The sequence below is a fragment of the Mesoplodon bidens genome (assembly GCF_964165515.1).
Source record: "Mesoplodon bidens genome assembly, chromosome: 4".
NCBI lineage: Eukaryota > Metazoa > Chordata > Mammalia > Artiodactyla > Ziphiidae > Mesoplodon > Mesoplodon bidens.
Window position 1 is genome coordinate 151,087,273 of NC_138160.1, and position 15,398 is coordinate 151,102,670.

The following is a 15,398-nucleotide window of genomic DNA, read 5'->3' on the forward strand; positions in this document are numbered from 1 at the left end:
GCAATGAGAAGCCTGCACACCGCAACAAAGAGTAGCCCCCGCTCGCTGCCACTAGGGAAAGCCCGTGCACAGCGATGAAGACCCAACGTAGCCAAAAAATTTTTTAAATAAATAAATTAAATAAAATTACTTAAAAAAACAGTATGCTTAGTTTAAAAACAAATAAAAAGTACAGAAAAAGAAGTACATACAGGTAAAACCTTCTTGGCTATGACACCAAAAACACAAGTGACACAAGGAAAAAAAAGATAAATGGGGGAACGTCATCAAAGTTAAAAGCATTTGTGCTTCAAAGGACACCAGCAAGAAAGTGAACAGACAACCCACAGAATGGGAGAAAATATTTGCAAATCCTATCTCTGGATGAGGAACTCGTCCAAAAAACCACATATATATACATCATTATGATGATAAAAAGGTATTGGGGAGGGTGTGCATGAGTGGTGGTGCAGGGGGTATTTGGGAACTCTGTACTTCCTCTCAATTTTGCTGTGAACCTAAAAATACTCTAAAAAATAGTCTATTAAAAAAAATATTGAGGACCCCAGACAGCCTGTGTTAAAAAAAACCCGAAAAAACCTATTTCTAAAATTTTAGCAGGACTACATTTTCAAATGACAAGTAACAGCTTTTCAAAAAAATGTTTTTTTTAGGGAGAACAGTGCTGTTTGGTGCATTTTGCAAATCTCTTCCGTGTGTGTCTGAACAGAAGACAGCTGGATTCTCATGCCAGCTTCTGTGTTCAATCTGCTGTGACATGAGGCCCACGTAACTGCTGGAAAACTGCACACACATGTGAGAAAATGCGAGTGACAGAGGCCAGGAGTGCTTAGTCTTGGGACGCTACCAGGGAGACCTGCTGCAGGGTCTCCTCTCCATTTCACAGCTGGGAAAACAAGCTCAAAGTCGGCACCAGACCTGCCCAAGTCCACCACATGCAGCTCAAGTCCCGGGATACACCTGGGACCCTGTGTCTCCAAAGACTCTGGCCGTGGGTAGGTAGCCCCAGACCCACCATGCCTCAGTTCAATCCGACCAACCGCTGACCACCCAGTGTTTCCAACGATGCGATGGAGGGGTCCCGCTGAGGCCCGTGCCGTTTTGCAGGTTCACGGCCCTCCATACAGCATACGCCTCTGTCGCCCCTGCCCTCCCACCAGTGTCCCCATTGCTGGGCAGCAGGAAAAGAAAGGCACCTGCAGAAAGGGAGCAGATGTCACCTGCCCCCGCAAGATGCCAGCCAGGAAAAGAAAAGGCGGTGGGAATCCCAGAGGGTCCTTCCCGCTCCTTCCAGAAGCTGCGAGGAGCTTGTTGGAGGCGTCCCCCGGAAGGAAGCCTGCTGGGCCCCAGACGTGATTCTCACCGAGGCTGAACCACCCTCTACTCCCTCTACTCCCTCTGGGCCCCGGGTAGAAGCAATCAGCAGAAAAGAACAGACTGTGTGAGGGCCCCAGGTCACACCAGCCCCCAACTCGGCGAGCAGATGAAGGGAGATTGCGGATGGCGAGCAGACTGTGGGGACACCTGGGGCCAGGGCCCTGGAGCATCTGAGCACGAGCCACAGACGCCAGGCTCCGAAGCAGAAGCCGGTCTCAGCCCAGGCAGGAGGCCACGCCTCTCCTCTTTTCCACTTTTTCTTCCATCAGAATTGCCTTTTATAGCCGGGTTGATATTTAACAACCAGAAGAGGTCAGAGGGTGAGAGTAGTAACCACTGAAGTGTAAGGCCGGGGAGGACAGGCCAGATCAAGGCTGGAACCCAGACCCTGGGCTCTGGGGCAGGCGCTGAGCACAGAAGCGTCGAGAGGTCATAGGTCGGGGGCTGGCGAGGGTGAAAGGGTGGGGTAGGGCAGGCATCCTGCTACCAAGAGCCGACCTGCTGTGTTCTTTCCACCCCTCCAGGCTGCAGACGGGACGGTGGAAGCTCTCTGGAGAAGCCCAAGGAATCCAACCATCCCAGGCTGGGAAATCTAAACTCGGGCCTGTGTTCGCGGAGCCTGGATCCAAAACTGCCCAAAACTATGCAGGGCTCATGCTGACAGGGTGGCGGCTAAATATAGGAAACCCAACTATCTGGAGAATGCAGCTTCTGCATTTGGGAGGATAACGTAAGTTTGTTTTTATTCATTGTTCACAGATTTTTCTGGTTTTTGTTTTTGTTTTTTTGTAGGGCATTAGAGCTGGGAGGAATTTCAGAGTTTGCCTCACGGAGATTCATTTCACAGACAGGGGACCTGAACTCAAAAGGGAGGGGCGTTTCTTTTTTTTTCCTTTTTCTTTTTGGCCGCACTGCTCGGCTTGTAGGATCTTAGTTCCCCGACCAGGGACTGAACCTCCACCCTCGGCAGTGAAAGCACTGAGCTCTAACCACTGGACTGCCAAAGGACCACTGGAATTCCCGGGAGGGATATTTCTTTTTTTGAGGAACTGGACGTTTTCTGCTCCATGCCTCTGAACCACAGCAAAAAGACCTCTGCCCATGCTCTCCACTTCTCCCCTCGGGGGTCGGCATCTCCCCCTCCCCACATTCAGGGATGGAGTGTGGTCTGTTGGAATGCTTTTCCCAGAGACAGATATTGTGGGAAGGGCAAAATCCAGCTGGGGCTTCCCTGCAACTTAGAAATAGTCCGCCCAGGGGCTTCCCTGGTGGCACACTGGTTAAGAATCCGCCTGTCAATTCAGGGGACACGGGTTTGAGCCCTGGTCCGGGAAGATCCCACATGCTGCGGAGCAACTAAGCCCGTGCACCACAACTACTGAACCTGTGCTCTAGGGCCTGCGAGCCACAACTACTGAGCCCGCGTGTTGTAACTACTGAAGCCCGGGTGCCTAGAGCCTGTGCTCCGCAACAAGAGAAGCCACTGCAATGAGAAGCCCACGCACCGCAACGAAGAGTAGCCCCCGCTCACGGCAACTAGAGAAAGCCCGCGCGCAGCAACGAAGACCCAACGCAGCCAAAAATAAATAACTAAATAAAATTATTCTTTAAAAAAAGAAATAGTCGGCCCAGAGGGCCCAGGAAAGCAACTGAATTCTGGGGGTAGATTGGGTACCTTTGGGCAGTCTGTGTTAGTTTCCTGGGGCTGCTGCAACAAACCACACTGATTTGGTGGCTTAAGGCAGCAGAAAATTATTCTCTGCAGTTCTGGAGGCTGGAAGTCTGAAATTAGCATCACTGGGCTGTAATCCAGGTGCGGCAGGGATGTACTCCCTTGCCTCTCCAGGAGGCTCCAGGGTAGGGTCCTTCCCATCTCCTGCAGCTCTGGGGGCCACGGTGTCCTGAGCTTGTGGTCGCGACCTTCCAGTCTCTGCCTCTGTCTTTCTGTGGCCTCTCCTCTGTGTCTGTGCGGAATCTCCTCCTGTCTCCATCTTTTTTTTTTTTTTTTACTTTTTAAATTTTTTGGCCTCACCGTTGTGGCATGCAGGATCTTAGTTCCTGGACCAGGGATTAAACTCGCGCCCCCTGCAGTGGAAGCTCAGAGTCCTAACCACTGGACTGCCAGGGAAGTCCCTCTGTCTCCTTCTTATGACTGCATTAAGGGCCCACCAGGATAATCTCCCCATCTCAAAAGCCTTCATTAAATCACACCTGCAAAATCTTTGCCTGCTCAGGTAACAGGTTCCTGGGACTTAGGACCTGAGGACCTGATATCTTTGGGGGCGTCATTCTTCAGCCAACCCCGAAGTATCTCTCCAGGGCCAACGTGCATGCTGACAGGAATGCCCCCATGCCCAGCACCAGGCTGCCTGCCCAGGAGAGAAGGCAGCTGAAGCAATGTGCGAGGAGGTAGTGTCTTCCTAGAGGATGCCTCCACAAGGAGCTGGTAAGGCTTGCATTTGGGCCGACAGGAGAGTTCCAGAACCAGGCAGTGGTGCTGGTTGCACAACATCGTAGATGTGCTAAATGCCAATGAATTGTCCGCTTCAAAAAGATTAAAATGGTGGAATTTTTTTTGAAAAATGAAGATGGGAGGGGACTTCTCTGGCGGTCCAGTGGTTAAGACTCGGCACTTCCACTGTAGGGGGCGTAGGTTCCAACCCTGGTCGGGGAACTAAGATCCCACATGCTGCAGGGTATGGCCAAAAAAATTTTTTTTAAAAAGGAAAAAGAAAAATGAATGGACTTCCCTGGTGGCGCAGTGGTTAAGAATCCCCCTGCCAATGCAGGGGACACAGGTTCGAGCCCTGGTCCGGGAAGATCCCACATGCCACGGAGCAACTAAGCCCATGCACCACAACTACTGAGCCTGCGCTCTAGAGCCCGCGTGCCACAACTACTGAAGCCTGCGTGCCTAGAGCCCATGCTCTGCAACAAGAGAAGCCACCGCAATGAGAAGCCCACACATCGCAACAAAGAGTAGCCCCTGCTCGCCGCAGCTAGAGAAAGCATGCACGTGGCAATGAAGACCCAACGCAGCCAAAAGTGAATAAATAAATGAGAAAAAACAAGAAAAATGAAGATGGAAAATAAAATCCGCCCGGGGTCAGCTTTGCATCCGGGGCTCAGCCTGGCACTGAGACCCACCCTGGCGGCATCCCCCGTCCGTCCCCACTTAAGCTGCAGGGCTGCTGCCACCTGCTGTGGGAAACGGCGCGGTGGGTGTCAGGATTAACCCGTGGCCACCACTAAAAACAAGTGAGAGGCTATCCAGGGAGCAGCCTCAGAGAGCCTGGCCTGCAGCTGCAGCCAACAGCAGCAGACAGGTTCCTGCCTGGCCAGCTGTCAGAGAGCACGCACGCGGGCCACGGCAGAGGAGATGCCGGGAAGGTCATGGGAGCTCACAGGCAGCCCCTCGAGGGGCTCCTGAGGTCAGATGGCATTTGAGAGAAAGGTGAGACGGAGCCTGCTGGCTGCTGGGCCACCGTGCAGCGCAAAACACGTCAGTTTCGACACCTAAAAGTCAGAACGGTTTGCAGGTGGCGAGTAGGTGGAGGGGAGGAGGTGGGGCGGGGACGGGACAGAGGAGGAGCAAAGCCTAAACGAGAAAGTAAGATCTGATTCAGCAAAGGTTCTGCCTACACAGGATCTGCCCGGTGAAAAATAGAAACCCGATGCCACGCAAGGGCAGACCTGTGAACAGAGATGACAAACGGGACCTGGGAGGTTTTCTGTGCGCGTGTGCGTGTGCGCACGCACACGCGCACACACACACACACACGGCGGGGGGCAGGGCACGTGGATATTCTGACAGAGGTAGCCGGCGCGGCCAGCACCGTGGGGGCCGAGGGTACAGCACATGAGCTCCCCGAGGGACGCAGGTTTGCGATGGGACACAGGCAGCTGGCTCACGTGGGCTCAGATGCAGGCACATGTGTGCTGTCTTGGACTCAGCCCAGAGTCATGAGGCGGGGACTCTGGCAGAGCTTCCCTCGCTTCCGCCGGACATCCCGGGCCGAGGTGCTCAGGGCCCCCTCCTCCTCCTGCAAAGAGCTCGGAGGGAGGGTCCTCAAGTTCCCCCGTGCGGTGGACAGAAGCGCAGGACACCGTGGCCCCGGGGGCCTCCCAGGTCTGTGGTTTTCTGGCACCCTCTCGGCGAGCACCACAGCCTCCGTCAGATGCCTGCAGGCCTGTGGACACAGCCCGGACCTGCGTGCCTGTTCTAAAGCCACACTTCCTTCTGCAAACTTTTTTAAGAATTGACATGAGGTTTTCATAAAATCAAAGTAAGCATTTGAAAGTGAACATTCCACCAGCATCTTGTGCAGTCACAGTGTTGTGCAGCCTCGACCTCTATCTGGTTCCAAAACATTCTCAAAAGAAGCCCCGTCCCCATCAGCAGTCACCCCATCCCACCCCCAGTCCCTGACAACCAGGAACCCACTCTCTGTGTCTGTGGATCTGCCTGTTCTGGACGGTTCCCATCAATGGAATCACACACCGTGTGTCCTTCTGTGTCTGGCTTCTCTCACTGAGCATCGTGGTCTCAGGGTCTGTCCATGTTGCAGTGACTGTCAGTGCTTCACCCTTTTTCATGGCTGAGCGATGCTCCCGTGTGTGGAGGGACCACCTTGTGTTTATCTATCATCTGCTGATGGACACTTAGGTTCCACATACACTTGGGTGTGTATGCTTGAGTATCTCTTTTTTTTTTTTTTTTTTTGCGGTGCGCAGGCCTCTCACTGCTGTGGCCTCTCCCGTTGCAGAGCACAGGCTCTGGACACGCAGGCTCAGAGGCCATGGCTCATGGGCCCAGCCGCTCCGCAGCATGTGGGATCTTCCCGGACCGGGGCACGAACCCGTGTCCCCTGCATCGGCAGGCGGACTCTCAACCACTGCGCCACCAGGGAAGCCCTATTTTACTTTTAAATGAAATCTAATTAGATTAAATAAATAAGTTAAGATTAACTTGAACTAGTTAATTTTCACTTTACATTCAATATTCTTTATCTTGATCACTGAGGTTTTTGGTGCCCCCTTAGATTTTTCTCCAATGCCTGGCTCTCTGCACCCTGGTCTCAGCCCTTTGATTTGGGACTGATGGATCTGAGTGAGTAACCCAGCGCAGCTGACTACTTGCTAGTGGTCCTCAGGTTCCCTTCTCTGAGCCACATTTTGGACATTTCTAGAATCCCAGTTGTGCAAAAAGAGCTGGAGGGTGGGAGTGACGCTTGCCCAGCATGTCCTGGTACCTGGCACCCGGAAGGGTCCTGCCTGTTAAAGGGTCCATCAGCCAGGCTGCCAGAACCTGGAAGGGGCCAGCACAACGCAGAATGACTTACAGGAAATGGGGTACAAGCTAGGGTTCATTTTTTTGTTTTCTGTTGGTCTGGAGTGGCAGCTGGCATTGTCTTCTAAGTCCCAGTTTCCTTGTCAACAGAATAAAGCCCCTATCAGTGGCATCGCTGGGGGATGAGAGTGCCAGCACTTGGCAGGTTCTCCATGAATGCCAGGCCCCTCTCCCTCTTGATCCCCCAGGGCCCTTAGGACAGACTTCCCAAAGAAGGAGAAGAGGGCAAGCAGCAAGGTGTGGGTCTGTGCCACCCCAAAGCACCTGCCGCGGATGCGCCATGCTGGTGAGGCCCTTTTGAAGATGATCCTGATGTGTGTGTGCTGGGGAGGGGGCGAGGAGGCCGCTGGCCTCTCCGCATGTCAGCAGAGCTTCCCTCGGGGAAACTTTCCACCACACTGCCACCTTATCAGGCTTCAAGGAAGCACGTCAGCACTTTCTTAGAAAATTATTTGTTCTGTAGGTGGCACCAGCGGGCGGGCACTTCCCTCAGCCCTGCCTGGCCCGGAGTGTTGCTCAGTCTCCACCCCCAAACCTTCAGAGGTGCATATTGTTGGATGAAGACATTTCAAGGGTCTCAGCCGCAGGGGGTGAGCTTGGGCAGCCAAAGAGGGATGACAAAGACCAGCTGTAACTTCTGCAAGATGCCGCCCCATTTCAGAAGGGGCTTGGAGCGGGGCGGGGTATGCTTCTCCCTGGCTGGCTGGGTTTCAGTGTGGCCTAGGGTGCGCACATCTGTCTTCTGAGCACTTAGTTTGAGACTCTCAGTTCCCAAAAGGCAGCAAAAGGAAGAAACTCAAAGCCAGACCCAGGGCAGGCTGAGGGCCAGGTGGGAGAAAGGCCATAGTCGTACACAGAAACTGTCACCACCGCCCCCGCCCCCAGCTCAGCCGGTCGTGCTGGCCCTGATGGCAGTCTGCAGTGAATCTGCTGTGGGGCTGGTTCGGTTCCCTTCCCCGCCCGCTTTCCGAGAAGCAGGGGGCCCCTGGTGCTGTGCCAGGGCTGCCCCCGCCCAGATCATGATGAAGCCGCTCAGCCCAGTGATCTGGCCCCTGGCGAGACAGCCTGGAAATGCACCGTGGGAGATGATGACCGAACATCAGGATCGCGAAGGTCTCCGCAGACTGACTTCAGGGTAGAGGAATCCCGCCAGCGGGCGTCTAGACTGCGGTGTTTCTGGGATGCTGGAACCGGGAGCCAGAAATGCCCGCCAGCGGGAGGGCTGTGCTGCCACCTTGTGGCCATGGCTGCACGGGCAGCACGACGTCCGCCAGGCAGTGTGGCAGGTGGACCCCAGATGTTGGGTATCAGCGGTGAACGAGGAGGGGTACCAGCCCTCGAGGAGCCCGAGAATGAAGGGGGAGGACCTGCAAAACCTGCATTGATTTAGGGCAGGTGAGACCCCCGCTGGGTTAGGGATTCCACGGACCCTCAGGAGACTTACGTTCCATGACCATGTGACCTCTGAGGTCCTGGGATGCTGCTGCACACACTTTTAAATACACACCTGAGGGGTAGGGAGAGGAGGTGACTCACAGACACTGGGGGTCACCCTGGTTTATACCGGCTGACCATTGGGGATTTATTCTGGAGTCTAAGCTGTGCTATGGATCAAATTCAGTATTTTTCCAAATAATAAATGCAGGGGTCCCCCCCCTCCCGCTTGGCACTGCTGACATTGAGGCGGGGTCATTCTCTGTGGCGGCCCTCCCAGGCACTGGGGGGTGTACCTGTGGGGCAAGAGCCCAAGACAGGTTTGCCTTGGTAGGCCCCTGCCTCCGAACAGCAACCCGAAAAGTTACAGTTTATTAACTGCACAGGTGTGAAGATGAATACGAACCAGGCTGGGTTGTTATTATATCTTCATTAAGTCTCACTGTTGGTTGACTGATTGTAACAGAAGTGAAGGCACTTTGGTGGGCCCTGGGCACAGGCTTCCGGTGATGGACGGGGGCGAGCATGCTGCCTGGACCACCTTGGTTGAAACGTTGCTTCTCACAGGGGCCTCCCCTCCCCTCGCCCAGGCTGGGTCAGCCCCCTCTGCACAGGCCCAGCTCCTGGCTGTTCACTTCAGAGGCTGGGGCACTGCCCTAGACCCGTTCTCCATCCAGGCAGTTCTGCCCCCTGGGGCACTGCCATGTCTGGAGACCTCTGTGGTTGTCACACTGCGGGTGACCTACCCCACAAGCACAAAAAACGGGCACATACAACACAAAAGGTCCCCACGGAGCCATGCTCCCTGGGCCAGCCCCAGGCTCCGAGGGACATCGGGGAGCCTGACCCATTCCTGCCAGAACCACGGGTCCCACAGCCCGAGAAGGCCACAGCGGCCTGAAGGGCCATGTCTGGGGGCCAAATCAGCTGGAGAGATGGATGGAGGGAGGGCAGGAGGACAGCTCCTACCTGGCGGCCTGAGCAGGCTCACGCGGTGAGGGGCTGCGTGGACACCATCCACTCCCTGCCTACCAGGTCTGTGCGGGGCCCCTGCACATCTGGGCCTGGGGGGCGGGGGTGAAAATGCACGTAACATCAAAGCTACCGTTTTAATCACATTACACTGTTCAGCTCGTTGGCATTTGTACAGCCATCACCTCTGTCTAATTCCAGGACATTCTCATCTCCCCCATATGTAACCCCGTCCCCATCAGCAGTCACTTCTCCTCCCCCAGGCCATGACAACCACGAACGCACTCTCTGTCTCTGTGGATCTGCCTGTTCTGAACGTTTCTGGAATTCGCAGCAGTGATTTCTGCAGTGACTCGAGGGTCTGCTGGGATCCAGGACACGGGGCACCCTGCAATGTGCCTTGAGGGGTGGCCCTCAAGCAATGGGCACTTCTGTCCCCTCATGTCCTGATGGCCACCCCAGAATGTGGTTATGCCAGGCTGGGCAGCGGCAAACCCCGCGTGCCTTCCAGGCGGCTGCTGCAGGGCGATCATGTCACGTCCCCTGTGGGTCTTTGTTCCCCCGCACCAGCAGGGGCAAGGGCCGGGCAGAAAGAGAACCCCGTGGGGGGCTGCTGATGTTACTGCTTCAAGACCCACGGCACCAGCTCCCGGGCCGACCCGAGCGGACTCAGCGAAGCAGGAGTGCTCACGGGCCGAGCCCGGCGACCGGCGCCCTGCGAGGAAGATGAGAGCGCTGGACCAGCACGGGATGAGCCTCAGGATAAGCCCAGCCTGCCTCGCCGGTCATGAGTGTGACCGTAAGAAGGACGTGTGGTCACTTGGAAGGCTGCGGCAAGAGTGAGCCTCAGGGGTGGGCCACCCAACGTTTGTGCACCGTGGAAACTTCCAGAGGTCACAACCCAACGCGTGTGGGGTGGAGGGTCTCCCGGCGGCACTGCTGACATCCTGGCTGGGTCATCCTCAGTGGGACGTTCCCCAAGACACGTTCCGTTCCGTAATCACCTGACACAAATTCTCCTAAACAAAGTTTTATTGGCACATGGCACGACCGGTAATTTACAAGGGCAGAACTGAGTCGTCTTGACGGAGAGTGCCAGCCTGCAAAGCCGACGATATTCCCTCTCTGGCCCTTTCTGGAAAAAGTGTGCTGACCGCTGACCTCTGGGCAAGCCCGGTGAACCTAACATTCTAGATGGGGGAGAGAAACATGCATACAAATAACTACATGAAACAGAGACAGTTTTACTCAGAGGTGTCATGGAGAAAAGCGAGGCAGTTCAGAAGGACCCGGGGTGTCGGTGGGATTCAAGGACGGGCTGGAGAGGAGAGCCCTCGCTGGAAGGGGACACTGGAGCACAGACCCTAAGGAGAGGAGGGGCAGCCATGTGGATATATGGAGGAAAGGTGGCGGCAGTGGGGGTGCAGCTCGTGCAAATGTCCTGGGGCGAGAAGATCCCTTTTGGGGCAGCGGGCGGCGAGGTCAAAAGCTGACAGGCCCTGTGGCCACTAAGGTGAGCTGTAGCCCTTAGAAGAGTGGGGAGGGGGCACTCCGAGCAGGGAGGTCACATGACCTGACAAAGCTTCTAAGGCTGCCTCTGCGGCTGCTGAGCTGGCGTTTCTTTCCTCCACGTGACGCAGCCCTGACTCAGCCTGGAGACGGTAGCCCGGCAGTGGGACCTGCAGCTCCATCTGGGTTGGGAGGGGGTTTGCAGGAGCTGCCTGGGCTGGGCCCTGACTCCCCGTCCACCTCCCTCGGCTCCCCGACACAGAGCTTGCTGGAAACAGGCGGGTCCCCGCAGCTCCTTCCCGGGAGCGGGTGTGAGCTTCTTGGAAGCCGCAGGCCAGCGGCCACGGAGCTGTCTGCTGACATCACTGTGCAAGGCTGCGGCCGTCAAGACCCTGGGCTGCTCTGAAAGGGCTTTGAGGAATAGGGGACAGGGTGTCAGGATGACGTCCCACCTCCCTGATCCCCGCGTCCCACAGAGGACAGTGCGCCATGCATGCCGGGGGTGCAGGAGCTTCAGACAGGGCGCGTTTCCTGCAGACCCATGACCCCCACCCATGACAGAGAGGGGGCTGCACCAGCATCCTGGCATCATCCCGTGGACCCAAGACCAGAATCACGAGCTCACAGGACTACAAGGAGTCCGGAGACAGTACTAGGCGGGTCATCCTCTGGGGGGCCGTCCCGGGCACTGTGGGTGATGGAGCAGCACCCCTGGCCCCCACCCCCTTGATGCCAGGAGCACCCCAGTCAAGATGACCACAGACGTCCCCAGACATGGCCCAGTGTCCCCTGGGGTAGGATCAGCCCTGATGAGACCCACCCCCCGTCTTGGTCCAATAATAGAAATGAGTTTGGAAGCAGCTGGTCAGCCCCTCTGCCCAGGGCCCCGTGTGGACACCAGACATATCTGAGGAGCAGAGTCAGGAACCTACGGAGCTGCTGGTTGCTGGGCTGCTGTGTGTTGAAACGGAGAACACAGATGCTGAGATTTCTGGTTGCCCAATCCCTGGAAAGCACAGTTCCCAGCCCTTCTGCATCACAGCCAAGAAATTCAGCAGAGGCCGGGCTGTGTTCCTGGCATTGCGGCCGCGGCGGCTCTGCGTGACCCCAGGCTTGTTCCCGGCAGGTGCTGCGAAAGGGACCCAGCTGCCCCGGGAGGGCGGGACTCCTCGGCTTCTGCACTCTGCCTGCCCCTCAGAGGGCCTGGACTGGAGGTGGCTCTCACCCTGGGAACAGTCTGAGGACATCTGTGGTCGTCACGACGGGGGGTGCCCCTGGCATCCAGTGCGTGGGGACCAGGGAGGACGCTCCACACGCCGCGGTGCCCGGGACGGCCCCCCGCAGAGGAGGACCCGGTCCCACACCCACAGCGCCGAGGGGGGAGGCCCTGGGTTAATTACTTGGGGGAAAACTGAGCCTGCTCCCTGCTCACACTGGACACCAACATAAACTGCTGACGGTCAGACAGCACAACCCAGGTGAGCCCAGTATCTCTGAATGGCCTCCTCTCCTTCCCACACCACTCAGATGGCGTGTCCCGTCTGCACGTCAGCAACACGCAGGGGGGTGGAGGGGGTGGCGGGGGGCAGGGGGAGAGAAGCCACAGCCCCCGCGGCTGGGGTCAGGGTTGGGGGACGGCCTGGGCCCTGTGCTGTCCCCGGGTCGGCAGCCATGGCCCTGGAGACCACCCTGTGAGCAGGACCATCTTTCCCAGCCCCTTCCTGGTCAGCCCGGCCCAGCACACTGGGGCGGGTGAAGTAATCACAGCCCGGCGCCAAGGACAGCTGCTTGGCCTCGCCCGTAGGCAGGGCGCCCACAGGGGATGAGGCAGGGGAAGGGGGAGGGACCTGGGGCCCAGAGCCCCCCCTCTCCTGGCCTCGACCTCAGAGCTGAGCCAGCAGCCGCCCAGGGCCCACCCTTGCTTTAATGCTCTGCTCTCACCGTCTGGAATCTCCTGGAAACTTCTGAGCAAGGGGCTCAGGTTTTCATCTCGTACCTGGCCCTGAAGATCCTGTCACTGATCCCACAGCTGCAAGATGAAGGAGTTTCTGAGGCCTCATCCCTCTGAGCGCCATGTGGGCCACCAGCGCCTGAGGGGACGCTCAGGATGGGTGTGAGAGGGTAGGGAAGCCCAGGGTCACAGGCATTTGAGTTTCCAAGCAGAGAGCGATTTGGAGTCCACCTGTGTGCAAGCCTGGCTCTAAACCCAAGTGCCCAGCGTGAGCAGGGATCGGACTCAATGTTTTTTCCAAATAGTTAACACAGGGTCCCCCCCGGCACTGCTGACATCAGGGTGGGGTCGCCCTCTGTGGGGCAGCCGTCCTGGCCTCCCACCCACTTGATGCCAGACCCCGTCCCCCATCATGATAACCACAGATGCCCCGGACATGGTGTAGTGTCCCTGGGGGCAGAATCGCCCCTGGTTGAGGCCCACTGGCCTAGACGAGGGACTGGGCTCTTCTGGGGAGGCTAAGCTAAGCCACGTTGGGGCTGAGCCCGACTTGCCACTGCAGCTCTGACCCTGCCTCGGGGGCTGCGAGCCTTGGGCCCCCATCGGTATGATCAAAAGCACGAGACCAGCCTGGACAGAGGGCCATTCTCCAGGATGCCTGGCTGACATGCCTCACGACTGTCCATGTCCTGGCCACCACCTCCCACCCTGCAAGCCCCTGCCTCCAGGGAGCCTTTGGAGCTCCCTCACCCTCGGCGCCTGCCTTCTGCGTCGGACGCCCTCCCTAGCCCCCTGGCCGGCATGGACGTAGACGCGACCTCCTCCGAGACCTCCCTGGACCCCGGGCTCTCATCTCTCTGCTCGGCTCCACCAGGCACATTTCCTGATTTCTTCCTCTTGCCCTTTTTTTCCTTTGGCCGCACCGCGCGGCATGGCATGCAAGATCTTAGCTCCCCGATCAGGGATCAAACCCGCGTCTCCTGCATTGGAAGTGTGGAGTCTTAACCACTGGACTGGACCGCCAGGGAAGTCCTGTTTTGTCCTTCTTGTTTGCTTGGGTGTCTGTGCCAGCGCTGTCCTTGGAGGGCAGGGCTTCATTCACCACCATGGCCAGCACCTACGACCACCCTTGGCCTGTGCTGGGCGCCGGGTCGGTATTCTGACTGACAGTCTGACCTGCCACTCACTCTCCAGCCACCACCACCCCCTCCCCGGCTTCTCCAGCCACTTTCCCCGATGCTATCCTCACCCTCCTCTGACTGTGGTGGAGTGCTCACTCGACCACACAGTTGTTTTGTTCTGTCCTGTTTTTTTCAACAAACGTGTACTTTGAAATAATCTGGGGTTTACAGAAAAGTTACAAAGACAGTAAAGACAGTGCCGTCTGCCCTTACCCAACTACCCTTCCCCGGGGCGCGTTTGTCACAGCTGGGAAAGTGACATGGGGACACTTTATTCAGATTTCCCTAGTTTTCCCCCCAATGTCCTGCCCCAGGATCCTGACACTCTGTTCTGTCGCCACTCACGTGTCCTCAGTCACCTCTGGGCAGTGAAAGCCTCTGGGTTTCCCTGGCCATCTTCTCACTAATTCTTTGTTTGTTTTGGGGAAAAAAAAAGTTACTTTCCATTTAAAAATGCCATTTAGGGCTTATTCTTGTTATTTGTAAATGAATTAATAAATACTTAAGACTTTTCCCAGTTTTAATTTTGAATCCGGTAACTTTTGATAAATATAACCCAAATTTAAAAAAAGCTCTTTGGAGCCTTCAAGACCAAAAAGCTGGAGAACCTGTCCTAAAGAGTGGTTGGTGAGCTCTGGCCCGAGGGCCACATCCGGCCCTCTGCACATTTTTTGTAAATAAAGTTTTAGTGGCACACAGCCACGCCCCTTCCCTCAGGTATTGTCTCTGGTGGCTTTCAAGATACAAGAGTTGAGTAGTTTCAGCAGAGACAGCCTGACCTGCCAAAGAAAATATTTAAGGTCTGGCCCTTTACCAAAAAGTCTGCTACTGTTGATCTCCATTATAGCAAGTTTGTAGCAAGTGCTTGTTTAAAATCAGGCCAGGGACTTTCTTGGTGGTCCAGTGGTTAAGACTACGCACTTCCACCGCAGGGGGCGAGGGTTCGATCCCTGGTCGGGGAACTAAGATTCTGTATGCGGCGAGCGGCCAAAAAAATTTTTTTAATAAAAAATAAAATCAGGCCAAAACCTACAGGGTGTGGGGTCCCAACAGACATCAGAATACCAATACCATCGAAATATCCATCGCATAACATCTTTCAAAAGCAAACACCACCGTGGACCATTACGCAGCCACGAAAAGGGGGGAAGCCCCGACACTCACTACCACGTGGATGGACCCTGAGAACACGATGCTCAGTGAGAGAAGCCAGACACAGAAGGACACACAGGGTGTGATTCCATTGATGGGAAACGTCCAGAACAGGCAGATCCACAGACACAGTGAGTGGGTTCCTGGTTGTCAGGGGCTGGGGAGGGGGGTAGGGGGAGCGACTGCTGATGGGGACGGGGCTTCTTTTGGGGTGATGGAATGTTGTAGAATTAGCTAGTGGTGGCTGTTGCACAACTAGGTACTAAAATGCACTGAATTGAACACTTTAAAGGATGAATTGTGTGCTATGTGAACTATATCTCAAGAAAGGAAAAAGAGCCCACAGCCCTGTGCTTTGGCTACAGGACACTGTCCTGTTCCATGTCCCTACACGCGAGGTGTCCCGATCACTGCCCCACCTTGCAATCACCCCTCAGACATAGTAACAGCCCTCACCCCGTCCCCCGACTGC

At 56.1% G+C, this 15,398-nt stretch overlaps 1 protein-coding gene and 1 long non-coding RNA gene across 2 annotated transcripts in view; one reads left to right on the top strand and one right to left on the bottom strand.

Annotated features, from left to right (window-relative positions):
- GNG7 (G protein subunit gamma 7) overlaps positions 1 to 15,398 on the bottom strand; it is a 157,901-nt gene that overhangs the window by 77,158 nt on the left and 65,345 nt on the right. The gene's annotated exons all lie outside the window — the stretch shown is intronic.
- Positions 1,670 to 3,590, top strand: LOC308617116. The gene is made up of 3 exons (XR_014015821.1): positions 1,670 to 1,813; positions 1,902 to 2,107; positions 2,682 to 3,590. It is a non-coding gene; the product is annotated as an uncharacterized lncRNA (long non-coding RNA).